Below are 20,170 nucleotides of genomic sequence, written 5' to 3'. Positions count from 1 at the left end.
AGATTGCCTTGTATGAATGGCTAGTCATGCCATTTGGGCTTTCTAACGCCCCAAGCACTTTTATGACGTTGATGACTCAAGTTTTGAAGGATTTTTTGGGAAAATATGTTGTTGTTTACTTTGACAACATCTTGGTGTATAGTTAGGATAGAATTCAACAAGTGGAGCATCTATGAAATGTGTTCAAAGTTTTGCATGACAACCAACTCTATACTAACCTAAAGAAGTGTTCCTTTATCATTGATCAGGTTGTATTTCTAGGTTATATAGTAAGTGCAGAGGGAATGCAATTGGATGAGAAAAAGGTAAAGGTAATTCTTGATTGGCTAACCCCAAGAAGTTTTACGGAAGTGCAAAGCTTTCATGGCTTGGCTTCTTTTTATCGACCTTTCATCAAAAAGTTCATCACCCTTGTTACACCTATGATGGATGTCTTGAAAAGCAAGGAGTTTTAGTGGACTAAGGGCTTACAAAGGAGTTTTCAACTTTTAAAGGGAAAGCTTACGGATGCTCCAGTGCTAGCTCTGCCCAAGTTTTAAAAAATGTTCCAAGTTGAGTGTGATGCTTCAAATGTGGGTATAGGTGTTGTCCTAATGCAAGAAGGGAGGTCGATTGCTTATTTCAACGAGAAATTAAGTGATGCCAGGAAAAGGTATTCAACTTATGACAAGGAGTTGTATGCGATTGTGCAAGCCTTGCAACATTAGGAAGAGTACCTCGTTGGTGTGGAGTTTGTTCTCTATTCAGACCATGAAGCTCTAAGATTTCTCAAGGTGCAAAAGAAGTTGAATTCTCGACATGCTGGGGTGGGTATCTTACATGGAAAAGTTTAGTTTTGTTCTAAATCACAAAGCAAGTTCCTTTAACAAGGTTGCCAATGCTTTGAGTAAAAGATATAGCTTATTGACTACACTCTCTTTCAAAATTGTTGGCTTTGATCTCTTACTATAATACTATGCAACAGATGCTTTCTTTTCAAAGGTTTTGCAAGAGTTAAGTGATGGGAAAAGCCAAGACTATTTGCTCATGAATAGGTATCTTTTTAGGGGAAATCAATTGTGTGTTCCAGAGGGATCATTGAGGCTTTTTATCATATAAGAGTTGCAAAGTGGTGGAATTAGTGGGCATTTTAGAAGGGACAAAACTAAATTGCTGGTTAAAGAACGCTATTTTTCGTCGTCCTTGAAGTGGGATGTTGCTCATTTTGTGCAAAGATGCTTGGTGTGTCAAAAGGACAAAGGAGGAGTGCAAAATACAAGTTTATACCAGCCACTTCCTATCCCTAATGCTCATTAGGAGGATATTTCGATGGACTATGTTATAGCTTGCCAAGAACACAGCATGGGTATGATTGCATCTTTATAGTTGTTGATCGCTTCTAAAAAATGGCTCACTTTATACCATGTAAGAACTCCACTGATGCTTCCCATGCTGCTACCTTATTTTTTTTGAGAGATAGTTCGTTTGCATGGCATTCCGAAATCAATTGTATTAGATCGTGATGTTCGATTTATGAGTCACTTTTGGAAGACAATATGGAATCTTTTTGGAACTCAACTACAGTTTTCTAGTGTTATCATCCTCAAACCGACGGTCAAACTGAAGTAGTGAACAGATCGCTTAGAAAAACACCCCATCAAGAAAAAACCCCATCAAGCTAAGTTTGCCTATAATAGTACTTTCAATCGATCATCTAAAAAGGCCCCATTTGAGGTGATTTATGGAAAAAAACCCCATCAAGTTTTGGATCTTTTTCCATTAAGTAACCAAGTTCGGGTTAGCATGGATGCGGAGGACTTTGCAGCCCACATCAAAAGCATTCATGATCAAGTTCGAGAGCACTTAAAGGAAGTTTCTAAGTATTACAAAACTAAGGTTGATGCACACTAGAGGAATAACGAATTTGAGAAGGGTGATTTGGTTATGGTTAATCTATTCAAGAAGAGATTTCCAGCGGGATCTTATAACAAGCTCAAGCAAAGGAAGTGTGGGCCATGCCGAATCATCAAGAAGCTTAGGCCAAATGCTTATCGATTGAAGTTGCCACAAGGGTTATCAATCAACCCAATATTTAACATCAGTGATTTATATGCTTATTATGGAGATGACGATAATGATTCCTTGAAGTTTAAAGAATTGATTGCTTCACCAGAAAATTCCCATCAAGAAATCATCGATGTCCTGGATGTTCGTTCAACCACTACTCGACGAGGAACCTATTCACAACATCTATTTCATTAGATAAGAAAAACGCATTGTGAAGATGCATGGGTGTCAGCTCAAGAACTCAAGAAGCATGATGAAAGGCTTTGGGAAGATTTGGTTACAAATTCCAAGAAGACTTCTTTTCCAGCAGAAGAGAATGATGCAGGAGCATACTCGGGAGATGAGAAGTCCATTTAATTTTATTTTGTTTTCTAGTATTAGTCTTTGAAAACCTTTTGACTTCTATGTCTTGTGAATGTGTGTTGTTTGTCTTGGAAATATGGCTTGCTTTAGAAAGTCCTAAAGAGATAAGTGTCTAGGGAAAATAACTCGAGGTGTCTTTTGTAATCTCTATATATATCTTTGTGATGGAAATTTGGGGAGGGTTTGAGAATATATATGTATATTGCAAGTCCTCTCCTTGCTTAAAGTGAGTGAGTCCTTCAAAATATCAAGCGTGTGGCTTGGTCGTGTGAGTGTCTTCCACGATTAGCAATGTCGAGTGACGTCCATTTCCTCTAGTCAAGCGATTCTCGGAATTATCCTAACCTTACAGGTTCCACCTTGCATCATATTTATTCCTCGCTTTTTGTAACACCCCGCCCTATACAGGCATGTCACTATAAGGAAATTTCCGGGGTTTCTTTTTTTTTTTGTCTGATACCCGCGGCGCCTGTGAGCACAATCTTCACATGCAGATGAAACACTCGTCGTAAAACTACATCCGGCACCCGCGGTGATCAAAAGAACCACTCCTCATGCAGATATATACCCCGAGAGTTCCAGTCTTACTCATTTAGATAGAAATAACAAATCTTAACTGAACGAGATAATATAAACACAGCGGAATACTTAATTAATCAAAATGACGAGGCCTACCACCTGCTACACACAAAATGTTCCCACACCGATATATGTATACAACACTGATACTAACGATTACAACACCGTCGAGCGATCGCTCATACATACAATGTTAAGAATACTAGTGTTTCCAAAATAATACAACAACTATCAAATAAACACCACAGATTCACCGGCCGTCTCCTCGACCTCGCAGCTGTCCCTGACTGGAACGTTGAATGTTCCAGGGGCATAACCCATGTTAGATGATAAACCATCTAAGTGAAGGCATGAAACAGATATACAATGCATAAAGACATACGAGCATGGCATACTATACGACAACATGCAAGACACATCTAGCTCGAGATATCACCTTGACATACTTAATCCCTCGAATATCCCACTGTGGAACTCGTTCACCTGGTCCAACGTTAATCCCTCGGGTGCACCGTCGTGACACCCGTTCACCTGGTTTAACGTTATTCCCTCGAGTGCCCCAGTGTGACACCCGTTCACCTGGATTAACATTGTCCCAATCTCAAGTAGACCCCACCCAGCCCCATACGGACCCAACGATGCAATTTAAATGATATGAAAATTACACGCCATGCACCAACATTTTAAAATAAAACAGTTAATGCAATGTAGCAAATATCGACACAATGATCATAAGCAAAAGCCTTGTAAAACAATCTATGTCTGGGAGGGTATAACCGCTCACTAGAACTCACCACAGGCACCTAAAAACACTTCCAAGACAAGGAAAAGTTGGAATCAAACCACTCACCTTAATTCGGAAAAGTCCGAATTTTGCCTCGAAAAACGTGCCACACCTCAAAAATTGTGTAATTCTTCTTCCAATGACCCAATTGATTCCTATTTCACCATTTAAGACCTTTGGAATCAATATTTCTATTTTTCCACAATTGTTCTATTTTTATTTATTTTTCAAACATTTCTATCTTCGGAAATTCATTAAAAATACCTAACATCAATTTTCACAAAATATTTTTCCATGATAATTCTTAAAATAATTTTACCTAAATTCTGAAATTAAAAACAAAGAAAAAACATACCTCACGCGCCCTCACGCGCCACCCAGAGGTCCCGCGAGTGGCTGCCACGCGCCGCCGCACAGTCTTCTTCTCCGGTCGTCTTCTCCGATTCCGGCGATGTCCAATGCCCTAAATTCTTATAGGGGCTTGTAGAGCTCTTCAATGCGACCTCAATGGTGCCCTTAATCGTCGGAAAAAGTGGCCGGAGGTGGGTTTAAAACCCAGTTGCAGGTCGCGGCGGCGGCGGTTCGATTTTCTGGCCAGGCTTCCAAAACCTTTCCAAATCTACACCAAACGCTCCCAAATGCTCCAGAAATGATCCTCTCAACCCAAGGAACAAAAGCCCCTTATCCCTCAAGCTCGATTCAAGCAAAAACACAAGAAATTTGAGCGATTTCGTTTTTGAACCCTCGGCCGAAAACCTCCTTTTATACTCGTTTTTGACCCGATTCCCTACCATATCCGGCTCATCCTTATCCCTTAAACCCATATCCAAACTCTAAACCAATCGAGAAGCCCCAGAACGCGAGCCTAAGCCCTCAAAAGATTCGGCCAAATTGGAAATTTTTCCGCCATTAAAACCGGTCACCTCAATGCATTTTCCGGCCAATGGTAAGCCCCTACAGCTTCATCATCGCCTGAAGCTAGTCTAGCACCTCCCAGGCGACCTTCCCGACGTCCAGAGGCGGCTGGCCGGCGACCCATGTGCGGGGGTCGCGTTCACACCTTGGAAGTTTTGAAATTTTGCAGTTTAGCCCCTAGTTAATTTTTAATTGCATTTTCTCTTAACCCTAAACACCCTTGAACTATCCAACACTTTCACAACAGCCCTCAAGTTCTATATTTTCCATTTCCTTTTGGAATTTCTGAAAAATTCGTCGATTCGTCCTCCCTCTGATATTTTGCAAAATCTGCACTTTTGCCCGAACTCTCCTAATTGCGTGCTTTTGACTTCAAACCTTTAAAAATCCCTGATTTTTATCAAATATCATCTAATTGTGCCATTTCTTCTCAATTGACTCATCTTAACTTAGTCACTCTTCTTTCGTTTAAGTTTTAAATATCGCACTTAGGCCCGAAACTTTGCTAAATATCATTTTTGACCCATATCTTCAAAAATTCTCTTATTATTTAATACCGGGTATTACACTTTTTCCTCTTTTCTTACACAAGAAATACAAATAAATTTTTCTATTGGAGATATGAAAAACTAGTTTTCGAATCATCTCTATCTCTGTTGAGATTTGTGATATTTTTTTTAATTAAAATTGGTTTAATTTTATGTTTTTCATTTATGTCTCCACAATTATATTCTCCATTTGTAAACAAAGTTTGCCATGCAAAACACTCCCGCATTTAAAGTTTTATTTATAGATTTTCAATTTTTATTTGATTGATGTTATGTATTTAAATCCTCTATAAATAAGACTTCATTTTTGTTTTTATAGAAGTGCAAGCTTTCAATTTAATAAGAAGAAGTTATCTTTCTTCAAGTTCTAATTTTCATCTTCTCACATTTTCTTTTGATTTCTATCTCTTTGTTTAAAATAACCTTGAGGCTTTACTATTGCTTCTGCAATACATTTCTTTATTAATTTTTTCAACTGTGGTATCAAAGCATTAGATTTAAAGGGTTGTGATTGTTTTTTAGAGAAGAGAATTCCAATTTTATACTTTACAACAATATGTCTTCTAATTTTGGTGTTTCCACCCCCACAATTTAATGGTGACAACTACCAATTTTTGGGTTATTAAAATGCAATCCTTTCTCAAATCACTTAGCCTTCAGGAATCCTGTAATACCCGAGAATGATTTGAGGTCATAAATAATATTTGATGAAGTGCATAAATGGACTTTGTGGAAAATAAGACTATAGGGTACACTAACGCAACTTTGGACGATCGAATTAGTCAGAGGGAATACCCTGGACCCTAGATAGCCAAGGAAAATGGTATAGTATCGACAAGTAATACGAGTTATGATTTTAGGCATCAAAAGAAGTTGGATCGGGAACGGTTCCCGGTACAGCTAAAAAAAGGCAATTGTGATTTAGGCTGAAATACCGAATTATCGTACGGGGCATCCGGGACGTCAATGGAACCCCAAGGAAGTTCATATTTGGCATATAGAGTAACCCTTCAGTAGTTTTTGGAAGAAACAAAAGGGTTTGTAGCTAAAACGAAGATTCAGGCCTAAGTGCAGTTTTTTCGAAATTGACGGAGGGAGATCGAAACGATATTTTTTCGGAATTTTAAAGAGAGTGTTTTGGGATATTTCAAAGGGTTATAAAGGTCTTTAAAGAGAAGTTCAGTTTTTGAGCCGGGGGCAAAATCGTAATTTTTGAGGTTGGGGTAAAAGTGTAATTTACCGAAAAATTAGGGGCATTAGCGCAATTAGTCCATTTTTCAGGGACTAAAATGCAATTAAAAATTAGCCCGGGGACCATGTTGAAAAGGGTCTAAGTGCAATTATCCAAAAGTTCGGGCCAAAGTGTAATTCTTGAAATCTTTTTACTAGGGGCATTTGGGAGATTCAGGAAAAAGCTTCATAAATGACTTTAGAGATAAGGATGAAGTCTCATGATGACGTTAGAGATAAGATGAAGGCTCATGATGACTTTAAGGATAAGATTTGTATAAGATTTGATTGGATAAGAAAAGATTTGATTTAGATAACAATGATTGCAGAAGATTTTAGAAGATTTTGGAATGATTACAAAAGATATTAGAAGATTTGGAATGATTATAGAAGATTTACAATGATTGCAGAGAATCTTAGAAGATTTTGGAATGATTACAAAAGATATTAGAAGATTTGGAATGATTATAGAAGATTTACAATGATTGCAGAGAATCTTATAAGATTTTGGAATGGTTACAAAAGATATTAGAAGATTTGGAATGATTATAGAAGATTTACAATGATTGCAGAGAATCTTAGAAGATTTTGGAATGATTACAAAAGATATTAGAAGATTTGGAATGATTATAGAAGATTTACAATGATTGCAGAGAATCTTAGAAGATTTTGGAATGATTGCAAAAGATATCAAAAGATTTGGAATGATTATAGAAAATATTAGAAGATTTGGAATGATTGGAAAAGATTTTGAAAGATTTGAAATGATTGCAGAATATATATTTCTTGGTGGTTAAGTTTCCTAAACATATAAATAGGGGCTCAAGGCTAAGGATTCTCTCATTCGAAGTTGTGATACATTTGTGCTAGACGAGAGTGCTTCGGGTGTAGTGGATAGAGGGTTTTTAAAGCATACGCGAGGCATCACACGCGTAGAGCACTTAGGCAGTGCGTGAGAACCTGTAAGGAGGTAGTTTGGTTAAAAGACTTGAGGAGTTGCACGAAAATTGAGGTTGGGCACAAGATTCGAGGTGTTCTGAGTTTCGTTCAAGGTGAGTTGTTCGCTACCAAAATTTGGCTTTCTTATGAGTGGTTCTCCTCCAAAACTTGATTTATTGTGCTTGTTCTATCTGAACATATGGTAATTTCATGCCAAATGGTTTTGTGCATTAAAATGGTAACCGGTGACGGTTGGATTTATGAGGGAGGTTTGTCCCTAAACGTTTTGAACTGTGCATTGCATTTTATAAATGTTGTTTATACGATGCATTGAATTGTGAATTGTGGCATTGTCTTGAGTTTTATGTGTACGTATGGAATGTCAGCCTCGGATGTTGTCTGGATAGTGTAGCCATAATTCTCCAAGGGCGTGACGGAATAATAGGGGTATCTGATGCTAGTGTGCATGTCAGGATAGCCGCCTTGGTTTCCGTGCCAGACCGTTTGGTCAGGGAAGTTGCACTAGGACGACTAGGTGATCCATACTGTGTTGTTCATGTGGGATGTCAGCCTAGGATGTTGTCTGGATAGTGTAGCCGTAATTCTCCAAGGGCGTGACGGAATAATAGGGGTATCTGATGCTGGGTGTGCATGTCAGGATAGCCGCCTTGATTTCCGTGCCAGGCCGTTTGGCCAGGGAAGTTGCACTAGGACGACTAGGTGGTCCATGTGAAATTTTGGAGTTGGGATTGTATGGTGGTTCCTGGATGCTTAAGGTGGGAACGTATTCTGGTGAGATGCGTTGGCAGCCCCATTTAAGCTAGAATCGCGTCGCGTCGTCGTGTCGTCGAGTCGGTGTGGTGGCATAGCTTTTAGAGAGATTGCTCTTTCCCCATGGTAGGGTTAAGCGCGTGGGAATTCTCTTGAGCTAGGGCTTACCGGGTATATTGGTTTATTTCATGTCTTGCATTATTCATGAAAAATGTGTTTTGAACTCTCACTTAGATGATTCATCATCTAATTTGGACTTTGTCCCTGGAATATTCAAACATTCCAGGTGAAGGCAGCGGTGCAAAAGGGAAAGGAATCGTCGAGGAGTGACGGCGATTAGCGGATAGTTTACATTATGTCTTTTCAGTTATGTTATTTACTTTTGAAAACGTCATGTAAACGTTAGTGCAACTTTATATATAAATAAAGTGGTTTTGGTTATGACCTGTTGAGGTTTCGACCTAGCTTCCGCATTTGTGTTGGTGAACCTGTCTTGGTTTATTAATGGTTCATAGTTGATATACTGAGAAGGTGTAACGGGATCTTCGGGGAATGGTTTTTGTGTTGGATTTTTGTTTGAAAAAAATCTATCCCCGGAATCTTACGTTACGTTAACGCTCCCGAGAATTGGGGTGTTACAAATCCCTTTTGAATGATCTTGATCCTCCACCATTGGGAGCAAATCCAACCTTGAATCAAACAAGATAGCATGAGGAGGAGAAGTCAAAGAAGCCCAAGGCTTTATCTCGCATTCATGCTACTTTATCAAATCCTATTTTAGCTAAGATTATTGATTGTGACACGGCCAAGAAAGCTTGGGATAAGTTGAAATAGAAGTTTGAAAAAAGCACAAGGTGAGGGCTACTAAATTAATAACTCTCAAAAGAGAGTTTGAAATGCTGAAGATGAAGGATTCACACTCTATAAAGGAGTACACTACGTACCAAAGTAATGACTATTGTGAACCAATCTCTAGATCAAAGGGTTGTGGAAAAAATAATGGTAAGTGTCCTTAACAGATTTGAGTCGAAGATCTCAGCCATAGAGGAGTCCTGTGACTTAACTACTCTCTCTATAGATAAGTTAATCACCAAATTACAAGCCCAAGAGCAAAGGGATGCAATTCGTAATAAGGAGCATGTAGAAGGTGCCTTTAATGCCAAATTCAAAGGTAAGAAACCTATTGCGAGGGATGATAGAAAGGCAATTGAAGATCAGGGGAGCAAGGGAAAATGAGGAGCATCAAGGAGGGGAAAATTTCCTCCTTGCCGTTTTTGCAAAAAGACCAATCATGCTGGGAAAAATTGCTGGTCCAAAAACAAGCAAGTCTACCATTGTGACTATTGTGGTAAGGATGGTCATACTAAAAGGTTTTGTCGTGCCAAGCAAAACCAAACATCCCAACAGCCCCCGCAGCAAGCAAATCATGCAGATGATCAAAAGCAAGAAACAACTTTCTTTTTTATGGCTTCTCATGTTGTTGAAATAGAAATAAACTCATGGTTTATTGACAATGGCTGCACCACCCACATGGCTAAAGATATCAATTTTTTTAGCCAGATTGACAAATCTATCAGGACAAAGTTGATCCTTGGACATGGAGAGATGATACTAGCTGAAGGTATAGGTAATGTCATCATGCATACTAAGCAAGGTAAAAAGAAAATCTCTAATGTTTTGTTTGTTTTGAGATTATCTCAAAACTTGCTTGGTATTGCTTAGTTGATGAATAACAAATTTTATGTTTTTTTCAAAGATCATGTTTGCACTATTTATAACCCATAAGGAGCAGAGATTGCAAGCGTCAATATGGTTGACAACGGATTCTTTTTGAATGGCGACTCTCTATGTCATCATGCTCTAAATTCCAAAGTTGAAGAAAGCAAAAATTGGCAACAACGCTTTGGCCGCTACAACGACAAAGCTTTGCAAATTTTGCATTCTTCTAACATGGTTGAAGATTTTCCTGGTTTTGATTCCTTTGGCCAGATTTGTGAAAGTTGCCAAGAAGGGAAGATGCACAAGCTACTTTTTCCAAAAGGTGGCAGTTTGAGAGCAAATGAGAAGATTGATTTGGTGCACACTGATGTTTGTGGTCCTATGCATACCACTTCTTTTGAAAACAATAAATATTTCATCATTTCTATTGATGATTTGACAATGATGACTTGGATTTATTTCTTGAGTGAGAAAGCTTAAGTTTTTAACGTCTTCAAGAAGTTTGAGAATTTGGTTGAAACTCAAAGTGATTGTAGAGCTCAAAACTTTGAGATCTAATAATGGGAATTAATATACTTCCAAGCAATTTGACAATTTTTGTGAAGATTTCAGAATTCAACACCAATTGTTCATTGTCTACACACCATAGCAAAATCGTGTATCTAAAAGGAAGAACAAAATTATGATGGAGATGGCAAGATGTTTACTCTTTGGGAAGAAATCGCTAAAGAATGTCTGGCAGAAGCTATTTGTACTATTGTTTACTTGCTCAAAAAACTACCCACAAGGGTAGTAGAGGGCAAGACTCCTTATGAAGCTTGGTCATGTATAAAACCTTTTGTTAAAAACCTAAAGATTTTTTGTATTTTTTCTTATTCTTTTGTTCTTTCTATGAAGAGGTCCAAACTTGATGAGAAGGCGATCAAATGAATCTTTATTGGTTATGCTCCTAATTCCAAGAGGTATAGAATTTTTTATATGGAAATTAAAGAAATTATCTTGCATCATGATGTCATCATCGATGAAGACTCTTATTGGGATTTTGAGTAGTAAAAAGTTGTGAGAGACTCCCCCACCAACATTGAAGGTTTGGAATTAGTTGAGTCTTCTTTTGACTCAATTGATTATAATGGTTCTAATATCCAAGATCCTCCCTTGGATGATGATGCCTTAGTTGAAGCCACTGGAGACAGTCCAAATTATAAGATAAAATCAATTGTTGATGTATATGAAAGATGCAATCTTGTTGTTGTTAAACCTAACAACTATTATGAAGCTTTACAATTTGTTGACTGGATTGCTACTATGGAAGTTGAAATGGAAATGATTAATAAAAATGATACATGGGAGCTTGTAGAGCAACCTCTAGGAAAAAACATCATCATTGGTGTGAAATGGGTGTTCAGGATGAAGTATAATTTTGTTGGCTCTATCAATAAATACAAAGTGAGATTGGTGGTAAAACGCTATGCATAACAACCTAGAGTTGATTATAGAGACACATTTGCACCAGTTGCATGGCATGACACCATAAGGTTGATTATTGCTTTAGCTGCACAGTTGGGGTGGAAAATATTCCAATTGGATGTCAAATCAACTTTTTTGAATGGTGATGTTGAATAGGAGATCTATATAAACCAACCTAAAGGGTTCATAGAAGAAGGCAAAGAAGACCAAATGTATCATATGAAAAAAGCTCTCTATGAACTAAAGCAAGCACCACAAGCTTGGTACAACAAAATTGATTCTTACTGTACTCGTCAAGGATTCAGGAGGAGTATGAGTGAAACTACTCTCTACATGAATGTTGGTGATAATTCTAAGCAACTCATTCTTTCTCTTTATGTTGATGATATGCTTGTAACTAGGAATGATCATCAAACACTACAAAATTTTAAAGTTGAGATGGAAAAGATGATTGAGATGTCAAATCTAGGTTACATGCATTATTTTCTTGGCATAGAGATACATCAAGAAGAAAAGGGTATTTTCATTTCTCAAAAGAAGTATGCCCAAGAAATTTTGAAGAAATTTAAGATGGACACAAGTAAAGCAGATTCCACTCCTCTAGCTTTGAATTTAAAAGTCTCTAAGAATAATGGTGAGAAACTCTCCAATCCTACAAATTTTAGAAGTTTGGTAGGAAGTTTGTTGTATTTGATGGCATCCAAGCTAAATTTAATGTTTGCTGCAAGTATGCTATCAACATATATGAATTCTCCTAGTGAAGTTCATTTTAGTATTGCTAAATGGTGCGTAGACACCTAAAGGGTTGATTTTGGAATTTGGTTTGAGTCCATTGGTGACTTGAAATTGATTGGATATGCTAATAGTGATTAGGCTAGTTGTGCTAATGATTCTAAAAGCACTTCTAGTTATATTTTTTCTTTTGGCACTGGGTTTTCTCTCGGAACTCAAAGAAGCATGAAGTTATGGCTCAACTCATTGCTAAAGCTAAATATATTTCAGCAGCAGGTGCTACAAATCAAGCAATATGGCTTTGCAAATTGTTTGGTGATTTAAGATATGAACAAGAGGAGCCTACAAAATTATTTTGTGATAACAAGTTTGCTATTGCGATCACCTCCAATCCAATACAACATGGTAAAACAAAACACATTAAAGTCAAGTTTCATTTGTTGAGGGAAGCAGAGAAAGAAGGCAAGATCAAGCTCACTCATTGTAATTTAGAATTTCAACTTGCTGACACCCTCACAAAAGCTTTACCATGTGGACAATTTGAATTTTTACGCAACAAGTTGGGTTTGACAAAGAAAAATCTCAAGGAGTTTTGAGATTTGTGATATTTTTCTTTAATTAAAGTTGGTTTAATTTTTTGTTTTTCATTTATGTCTCCACAGTTATATTCTCCTTTTGTAATCGAAGTTTGGCATTTAAATTTGGCATGCAAAACATCCCACATTTAAAGTTTTATTTATAGCTTTTCAGTTTTTATTTGATGGATGTTATGTATTTAAGTTCTGTATAAATATGACTCCATTTATGTCTTTTGTAGAAGTGTGAGCTTTTAATTCAATAAGAAGAAGTTATCTTTCTTCAAGTTCTGGTTTTCTTTTTCTCACATTTTCTTTTTATTTTTGTCTCTTTATTTAACATAATATTGAGGCTTTACTATTGCTTCTGGAGTACCTTCCTTTATTATTTTTTCAACAATCTCATCTTCTTCTCTAGCACCAAGTTCACAAAACAAATTAAAACATCTCCTCTTTTTTTTAACATAAATTCTAATTTTTTAGATTGAAAATTAAGTTTTGGTAATTCTAACATTTAAATAAGTTATCAATTTCTAATAAAAAATAAAAAGTAAATATTTTATATAAAATTAGAGATAGAAAAGTAGAAATGATTTTCCACAATGAAACAACCCCTTGCTTAGGTTCTCATGGGAATTCTTGTTAAAGGTTGAAACTTTTTCTATTCAAATATAATGATTATTTTTGGTATGAAGTTCAGCTTAAATTGTGAAATGTTGCTGACAATTCTAGATTAATGTGTAGTTAGTGGAGGAGAAGAAAATCAGAAAAAATTAGGTGGTTAGATTGCAGATTTTAAGGAAGCATGTTTTGTGCTTTATGACTATATGTATGTACTTGTTCTTGATGAATGAAATTAGAGTTTTTGCCTCATTTTTTTGCCTACTTTTTTTTCCTCCTCAACCTACTCAATCCAACAAATGGTATCAAAGCTGTCAAGTTCTTAAGAGAGATTGTGAGAAAGAGAGAAACCAACAAGCTTACCCTTACCAGTAAAGCCCATAAACCTGGGAGTTTAGTAATGGCCTCAAGCAGTTTTTCATCACCTTCTGTTCCTATATTTTTAGTATAAAACTATGTTGTTTAAGCTATAAAGATAAGGACTTACTTAGGGGTCTTGACCTTTAGGATGTAGTTAAGACAGATAGAGATCCTCCACCACTTAGAGCCAACCCTACCATAGCATAAATAAAGCATCATTTAAAAGAGTTAGCTAAGAAATTTAAGCCTTTGGCATGTTTGCAAGTAGCTATGTCAAAAGCTATTTTTGACAGGAAAATAGCATGTGAGACACCTAAAGAAGCTTGAGACAAACTAAAAGAGGAGTTCTGAGGTAGTGAGAAAACAAGACCGACGCAAGTCTTGAATCTTGGAATAGAATTTGAACTACTCAAAATGAAAGATTGTAAGATAGTTAAAGAATATGCTAGCAGACTTTTTAGGGTGCTGAACAATATCAGGTTGTTGGGGGAAGAACTTATTAGTGATAGTGCCCTAGATGCTAGATTTACACTTTGAGATGTAATTGAGTGGCACTGTTGATTATTCTTGATGATAAAGGTCATATTTTCATTTATATCTCTCTATCTTATTTCTATGAATGAGTCCCTAGATTTTCTAGTAGACTTCCAACTCTCAAGGTGTTGAGACTATGTGACTTGAATTTCTAATCCAAGATCTTAAAGGTATTCCCAGTCTTCAGACTTATCAGAAAGGGGACTATGATCTGTCAATTAATGGACTGACACATGGGCTACTACTATTATTTAGCATGGTGATGCTAATGATATGGGGTGTTGAGTCATACACCACATTGCATTGGATGTATAAAGAAGACATATGGGTAGGTGTTAAAAGAACATCCACTAAAAGTGATGCTTAGGACAAATCACATGGCTTATGGATTAATGATCTGTCATTGGCTCTTGATTGTGTAACTGGTCCTTTGACTAGAGGTGACATAGTGTCTTGTCCACTAGTGTTAGGGATTTTCCGTTAAGTGAAACCATCCGGTGTAAGAGGTGGGAATGCTCTCTGTGCAGTGCTGTATGGAGGCAGATGTTTGTCGATGGGAACCATTAACCTCCATTTGTTAGGGATGAACATCCTATGTGATCCACGTAGGTGATTGTGATTGGAAATTCCCTAGCCAGGGTGAGCATGAGATTGGAAAGTGTTCCAATGTCAGATGGGATCTGACATGCTACCTAAATCACACATCGTATTGGATCTCTTATAGTTACCAAGTCCTGTGAGTTTAATTAGTCCATAACTCTCACTCGATCGGAATGTTAGTCGGTGGAAGGACTATAGTGACGGTAATTGAGGAGTCTTAATAGGTTCATATGAAGTTGGACTTCACTACTATTAGGATCATCTTGAATTCTGGCTAAAGGATACTCATGATCTTTGAGGGTAATCTGGGAATCTGGAGAGATTCTTTCCATAGATCGATGGAATCAGTCGACGTCAAGGAGTTAACATGTCCTGATTGTTACATGGTTGTGAACCTAGAAAATCACATGCATACCAAGTAATGTAGCAAATTAATGATCCATTGCTATTAGTGTGTTCCTCGTCTCTGTTGGACAGTGAAGTAGGTTGATATATTATGTGTAGGACACATGGATCTATGGTTATAGGAGAGGGCTATTACATAGCAGGGCCTTAGAGGCATTTGGACAAACCTAGTAATTGGCATACAAAATCGATTAATAGGTACAGTTGTTGACCATTTCAAAATAATTGACTGGTGCTTGCATACTCTCAACGGCTATATGTTGTCGATTAGCGCACGACAAAAGTCAACCACTTCAAAACGGTCAATCGAGTGCCTCATGTTGTCAATCATTCATGCTATTAAATGTGACGTAGCTTTGTCAAATGATGAGAGATGGTATGGAGATGGGAGAGGTGTGAGCGACTATGGCAGAGGGGATACGGATTTGAAAAGAGAGATTTGGTGGATTAAAGGAGGCAACTCAATCGTTCGAGCTACTCTCCACCTTCTCTTCTTCTTTTTCTTCTTCTTCTTCTTCTTCCTCTTAAGCTACAGCTTCTCCTTGTTCTTGCTCCAAGACAAGCTGATGTAGCTCCCATCTTCTTCTTCTCCCCATAGAGAGGTTGTTGGACAACTAAGAAGCAATCGAGGAAGGGACCGTGTATATTTTCAGGTCATCTTCATCGAGGGTCCTAGCACAGCTCTATTTGAGGGTTCTGTGGTGACTCGAGCATGGATTAACTAGGCCCTTTACACTTGTAGAGGAGGGTTAGTCACCTATGTGATGGAAGAGATGAGGAGGCTTGCTAGATAGAAAGAATATGAGGTTATTGCAAAGGTAATTAGCACAGAACTCCATCTGAAAGATATACCGAAAAACCCCCTATGGCATGGGCTTTTTCTATTTTGCATGTAGAAACCGAATCTTGCAAGGTTGATTTTGGTTTTCGCTGTGTATGTTTTTATGCTTCCGCTATGCTATTTTTTTTTGTTGGAAAATGCTTTGAAAATAAAACCCTTGCATAAATTCACACCGGGTTGGTGTTTTTGGCACGTCTTTGGCCACTGCCTTTCAAAACTATCAGACAAGAGAGTTGTGGAGAAAGTGTTGTCTCTTCAAGATTCAAGAGACCTTAATTAGATCACCCTACCAGAATTGGTGAATGCCTTGCAGGAACAAAAGCATAGGAGATTGATTAGGCAATAAGAAACTATGGAAAGAGATTTATTGGCTCAGCTAAATGGTAAATCTCTATCTACCAGTGAAGGAAAGAAGCAAAATGATGGTAGAAAAGATAAAGAAAAGAACAAAACTCAAGAGGGTAAAGGAAGAGGTAAGAAAAGAAGGCATAAGCCATGTCCTTATAGTAGCAATAAAAGACATTCACCAAACTGGTGCTAGTTTAGACCTGGAGTCCAATGCAGATCCTATGAGCAGTATGGACATGTAGAAAAAGTATGGAAGAAATAGGAGATGGATAGCATTTGTAGATGAGGGATCCCCGCGAGCCTTTTGACCTTTTGTTGGTACTGATAATGATTCGGAGAAAGTTAATCAATGCACAGATCATTCCCGGAAGAAATCAGTTCTTCCTAAAAGCCATCCACCTCCTTCCTTCTCGAGAGAAGCCAATTTTCTCCGGAAACCGATCACTTTCTTCCCGGGGAAACCTCAACCCTCCCCGGAAGCCACTCATTCTAAGACAGCCAAACCTGGAGAGATTATTTCTAAAGAGACATTTTCTCCAAGGTTACATCCCTGTGCCATTGCCTCTTTGAAATTCTCTTGGGTGACACATCTCTCTCGGATGACTCATTCCTTTTTGGACCTATTTATAGAGCTGATTTTCCTATGAGAATCACTAGCCCGACTCAACCATTAGCAATCAGCAACTCTTCCCACGTCATAAATTCTAATTGTTGTATTCTTGAGAACAACAACCAAATGATTGCATATGCATCCTTAAGTAATAATAAGTTCCTTTTTTTTCATTTTCATTTTTGGAATCCAAAGATTTTCATTATCAATATATTTTTCAAGATATAAAAATAGCTTATCATGAAAGTATCAATTAGATAATCATTATCATCATATTTTTCAATAAATAAATATTATTTTATCATGAAATTATCAATTGGATCCATGAAGTTTTTCATCATCAAAATTATTGTTGAGCCGACTTGCTCGTATTAATTAAGTTTTGATAATTAACAAAAAGAGAATTTTTCATATACACATTATAGTATTTTCGGTGATTAACAAAAAGAGTATTTTCCTTGAAAATATTAATTTTAATATCGAACTATTTTTTATTAATTTATAAAATATTTTTTCATAGTATATGTATTACCAAAAATATTATTTTCTATTGAAAATATTTTATATAATTTTTAGATTAATTTATAAAATATTTTTATAACATCTGTATCACATAAAATTTAACAACTGTGCACGCATGCCCCTTATTCGAACCCATGACCTCCAGCCAACACAAGCCTTCATTTGCCGGCTGATCTACAAGCCTCTTTAGTTATATGAATGTACATATTAAATTTAAGTTATAATTACAAGTTTTTTTGCTTATAACGGTTAGATTTTTTACCGTTGAAATAGTGTTCAAAATGCTTATAAATACCCCCCAAATCTCATTTTTGAGATATCAAGTGCTTCCATTACAAATCCAAAGCACTCGAAAGATCTCAAACGCTCTCAAGCTATCATCCAAAAAATTCGAGGTTCATGAAGTATTATTGAACATCCACTGAAAAGCCACAAGGTAAAAGGAGAAAAATACTTTCAAGTCTACTCTGAATTTCTCCAAGATCACTAATTTATTTATTTATTTAATTATTATTTCCTTGTATAATTTACTCTTAATTGCTTATTTGTGTCCAAATGTGGACAAATTATTTGTTAACATTTAAATTATTATTGAGGATTGTATAGATTTTCTAAAACCATTAAAATCTAGGTGAATCTAGTTTTCAAGGTAAGATAGGGTAGAAATCTTGGTGTAATGGTTGCCTAGAACCCGTTGTAATCTAGGTGTATATCTAGTTTCCAACATGAGCTAATGTGAAAATCTTGGTGAAATTATTTTAGTGGAACCCCAGGGGTGGTTAGACCTTAGGAAAGTGGACTAGGTGTATGTGGAAACACCAAATCACTACAAATTGTGTTGTGCCTCAATGTATTTATTTTTTCTATATCTTGTGGCTTACATTAATTATTAATCTCAAACATAATTTATAATATTTATCAAATATATATTCTTAAATAAAATCATTAGTCAAGAATATTTATTGAAAAGGAAAAAAAAAATAATTACTCAATTCACCCCCCATCTTGAGTAGTCATGCCCTAAGGGACCAACAATTATGTCAATAGAAAAAAAAACAAAGTACTGTTGTAGATGTTATGAGAAGACCAATTGTATGTCAAGTTCTCAAAGCACGAGTTTCGACTGTCTAAAGTAGTTATCTTAAGACATGAGATCTTAGCCCAAGGGATTGTGGTGTATTTGACCAAGATCAAAGTTCTGAAAGCTTGGAAGGAGCTGAGTAATGTAACCAGTGTATAAATTTTTTTTTGTGGTTGGCAGACTATTATTGGAGATTTATGAAGGGATTCTCAAAAATAGTTGTACCCTTGGCGAGACTCTTAAAACAAGAGTTAAGTTCAAATAGTCTTCCAAGTGTGAGCTGAGTTTTCAAGAGCTCAAGAGCAGATTAACCTTAACACCTACTATGACGATGCCTAATATAGACTAAGAGGGTATATCATCTATACCAACACCCTGTAGGTTGTTAACAGATCATACGCAGCAAAAAAATAATTTTAGGTATCATGTTTTTCTAATTTTACAATTTACTAAACGAGAAAGAAAACAGATAAATATCTTTTTACTGCAATCCGATTATAGCGTATGTTTACCCATCATATAATCCTCCAAGCATAGAATGCTAAGTCCGTCCACCTGAAATCACCTTGATCCAAGAAAGATCCAAGAAGGAAGAAAATTGAAAAAAAAAAAAAAAAACTTTTCTCAAAAGTTTCTATTAGATTAGTATTTAGGGTTATGTGTTATGTTCCTATTTATAAGGAACCCACACAAAACCCTAGGGCTTGTTTGGTTTAGGATTTAATATGCCGTTTTAAATCCTAATCCAAATTTGAATAATATTAGTAATTTTATTCATAATAAAATGAGTTTATTATTCTTATTTATTTTAAAATAAACACTCCAAAATTAGTAATTTCTAAAATTACTAATTTACCCTTCTCCCCTTGTAAAGTGATTTCTTTTGGGTGAGACTTTATAGGTTTACAGTTAAATTGGCAATGAAAATAATCTCATATTAATTCTTGTAAGTCATAAGTGATATCTAGTAATATGTCATGACTATCTAATTTAATGTAAAGTGAGTATAGTGAACATTTCTGCTATGACTCTGTGCTATATAGTCTCTCTATCATCCTACATCCCAACAAGATATGAGATCATGGACATCAAGTCAAATATCTCAGTCTTGTCTATTAAGTTTTTTATTCTTGAATGTTTTGATGATGATTATCTTATGCAAAATATTAATGTAAGGATTAAAGATGCTTTGATAATTATCTTAAGGAATCTTATTATTTTATGTTCTCATAGGCTTATTAATATATTTTGCATATGTAGAAATTATGTTTATCCTTCTTTAAAATAGTGCTTAAGGATTTGTAAAGTCTATCTTGATAGGTTATATATGTTGAGGATGCCTTGAGAATATTTAAGTTCAAGGAACCTTGGTAGGATTTCTTTTAGTTGATTTTCTTATATGTGTTATATTTGTTTTAGCCATATGCTTTATTGATATATCTTTTAATATGCCTCTTTGGAGTCATCCTACAGATAATGCATGAATGTTTTGTGGAGGCTCCTGATATTTTATATATGTGGCAACATTACTCAAGTTTTTAGAGTAATGTGCTCTATATTTATATATGATGTTTAGGTGT

Source organism: Diospyros lotus, chromosome 12 (assembly GCF_014633365.1).
Source record: "Diospyros lotus cultivar Yz01 chromosome 12, ASM1463336v1, whole genome shotgun sequence".
Lineage (NCBI taxonomy): Eukaryota > Viridiplantae > Streptophyta > Magnoliopsida > Ericales > Ebenaceae > Diospyros > Diospyros lotus.
The sequence above is the reverse complement of the archived record's forward strand: the minus strand, read 5'-3'. Positions refer to the sequence as shown.